This window comes from Aplysia californica, unplaced genomic scaffold, assembly GCF_000002075.1.
Source record: "Aplysia californica isolate F4 #8 unplaced genomic scaffold, AplCal3.0 scaffold00013, whole genome shotgun sequence".
NCBI classification, from domain to species: Eukaryota; Metazoa; Mollusca; class Gastropoda; order Aplysiida; family Aplysiidae; genus Aplysia; species Aplysia californica.
Genome location: NW_004797283.1, coordinates 2,232,095 through 2,235,223, shown reverse-complemented (window position 1 = coordinate 2,235,223; position 3,129 = coordinate 2,232,095). Strand labels below are relative to the sequence as shown.

At 39.6% G+C, this 3,129-nt stretch overlaps 1 protein-coding gene across 1 annotated transcript in view; it reads left to right on the top strand.

Moving 5' to 3' along the window:
* The window catches only part of LOC118477951 (PDF receptor-like), a 196,863-nt gene that overhangs the window by 82,823 nt on the left and 110,911 nt on the right, over positions 1 to 3,129 (top strand). The gene's annotated exons all lie outside the window — the stretch shown is intronic.

Below are 3,129 nucleotides of genomic sequence, written 5' to 3'. Positions count from 1 at the left end.
AACACGGTAGAATGCAGGTAACATTCATTTGTAAATTTTCGGCTTATAAGGCGTTCCCCAAACTTATCTTGCAACCACATCAAGGCCTCATCCCACCGGGACCAGACCTGTACAGCAGAACACATTCTCCCAAAACTTCAACAAAACTTTCTCGGCACGTTTAGATCTATCTGAGGTGACTGTTATGGTTTTAATGTCACTGTCCTGAAATCTGAACGGGCCAATCATGCCGCCGTAGCTGAACGCTTATGAGAAGTAGCATTTTGCGTTTAACCCAGTTTTAGTAGAAATGTTTAAACTTGTAATTTCTCGAACACTATGTTGGTTGGGTTTTTTTCAAATCCACAAACCTGATGTCCTCAATATTTGTTTTTTCTTTGTTCGAAATTTGGTTAAAATTTGTGTAGAGGTGACCGAGTTATTACCATTTAAGTAGATCCTCTTTTTTTGTTGTTAGAAACTCTGTATTATTTTGGTCAGCGTGTGATTAAAAATAGTATTGTCTGAAACAACAGGGGAATTTTCAAGGACGATTTTATAAGCCAGGATTGTATCGAAGCAATGGTGAAGATTTTAATCTTGTCAGCCTAGAAACAGGATTTCTAAGCCTTTAAGAAGCTAACAAAACCATTTATTTATTTGTTATCTTGATGGGCTAACGAGAACATGATACATTTTTTTAGCAGAAACCAATTTAGAGCTCAAAGTGCTCAGACTCAAATTGAAAGTAATCTCAGTAAGAGTTGACGATCCATAAATTCAGGATTTGGATACTACAAATTATGAACCAAACAAGAAAAAAAGGGGGGGGGGAGTAGCGTATTTTGAAAATGTACACAAAACCAGTAACATTGTGTCTATTTATTATTATATTAAAGAGTTTCTAAACCGATTTAGGCTTGGGCACAAGAAATGATCGAAACTCTGGGATCAAAGTCATTAGGTTCATTGGTTCCATTTGACCTGCTGTTACACAAAGACTTATTTTTGTTGTTTGGTATATTCTATTGACCTCTAGTACACCAATAACGAAAGATTATTGTATTTTGTCTCTCTCTTATTTTAATTTTTACTAAATTAATGTTTGATTGTCAATGTTTAACACCTACATCAACAAAAAATGGACCATTTAGAATGCATTAGGGATTAGTGACAGGCCTCGTTTTAAAGATAAGAAATGTCTAAGCGTTTAAAATGGCTTCTCCCTGTTTAGCCAACCCTACCTAAGGGTGGTTTCTGTTCTTTCTGACACACCATCCCCAGTGCAGCAGACGATATGCTTCTCACCAATGCAATCTCACTCTCCCTTGAGTGGATGTCAAATCTGCCGAGCAACCCTACTTCTGTCACCAACAAAACTCCTTCGGCTGAAAGGAAGATGACAACTTCAAATGCTGTGTACCAGGACAAACAGATAGGAGTACCCGATCTGCCCTCTGAGCATGGACCTCTTTGTAATGGCGTAATGGCCAAGGACGTGACGATCTAGTCATTTACACACTAGGCCAGATCAGTACTCAAGAGATGATGACTGTAGTCATCAGTCACTGGTGGCAAGGAGTGGGCGATGCGAACCCTACTTGAATTACACAACCACAGGTCAATCAGGGCTCCCTACTCAAGAAATTCCTCGTACGCCCAACCCTCAACACAGCGGGTAGTTGGTCTAGCAGAAGGAAAAGCAAACTGATTTAAAACCTGGGCAGACTAAGCTCAACAAGTTCAGCAGGTGGTTAGTTTAGGAGGAGGAATTCTCTGATCTCAAAACTTGGGTAGGTAGAGCTCATAAGATAGGGACAACACCCTGTCTAGGAGAAAGAAAACTCCAATTTTTAACCTCAGCTGCCTTGCGGGTATACTCTTATGAGAAAGGCTACATAGGAAGGGCACCTTCCCAAGATCATGCCCCTTAGCCGTGGAAGGCAAATGGTCTCTAAGAAGGAGACTTGTCTTGAATATGAAATCCTTCGCCGAAGACGGTGTACTAGGCCAATGGCACATAACGGCGGCACAATGCGTCACACCATATGAATAAAATGCTTTCTACTCCAACTATTAATCAACAGGACTAAACAGAATGTGAGGGAAGCTTCATAAAAGCAAAAAGGAACCCCCAAAGGTCGAATAAAAACTTATAAAATATCTTCCATGTGAAAAAAAGAGCCACAGTGTTAAAGGAAAACAACTAATTTATCATTATTACCCACAGGAAAAGATACACCATCTCTTATATGTTCCAAACTTATCATTGAATAAATCCAAAGTTACGTCTCCCTCTCCGCCCGCACCCCCTAACTTGATGACTCATCAGAACTGTCCCACATCTCCCGCTGATACTTGGGAAAAACAATGTAATTTGAGTCTGTCGCAGATGTTTCCGAATCAGACGATGTAATACGCCCACTTTGGAACCCTGCTGATAAATTTCATCACGAAAACGAAACTAAGAATTACCAAAAACATCATATTTTGGAGCAGGCAAAGTTCACGTACTGAAAATTTCAAAAACACAAAGAACGGTCGAGACGACGTTACTCATTTGATCAAGCCTCTTTAGGAAAGATGGGGTAGATTTCCTACCTCGGTTGACAAGAAAACAAATGACAAAAAGTTTCCACCGACTTTGAGATGACAGACAGGTCTCAATATCAAGAGAATTTGTATTTTACGAGTAGCTAGTAAAGTCATCCACAAAAAGCAGGAAAACCCCCAGACAAATAGCCTATCCCCCCAACTAGCATTTCGACTGAATTGAGCGGGGTACAACATTTTCCGAATGTGTATAAAGGCAGCCATTTCTGTCCCCCCCCCCTTTTTTTTTTTTTACATGATGTTGGTTTGACCATACTGTGTTAGAGAGCTTTTGTGTTATTTTTTTCTGTGTTGTACTGTATGCCAGGTCAAACAGTTGCAAGACAGATATATTTTTAAGGTAATAATTATCTCGGAGTATAATGGGTTTGTTTCCTCCAAAATATTTGAAACTTTCAAGCACACAAATCGTTATCCTCTCCGAGAAGCAGGTGTGAGGTAAAAGCTATAATAATAATTTCTGTTTGCTCTTGGTTCAGGTTGAATTTGCATTAAGATAATCGTTTAAAACGCTTTGTTTTTAAGAGGGGGGGGGGG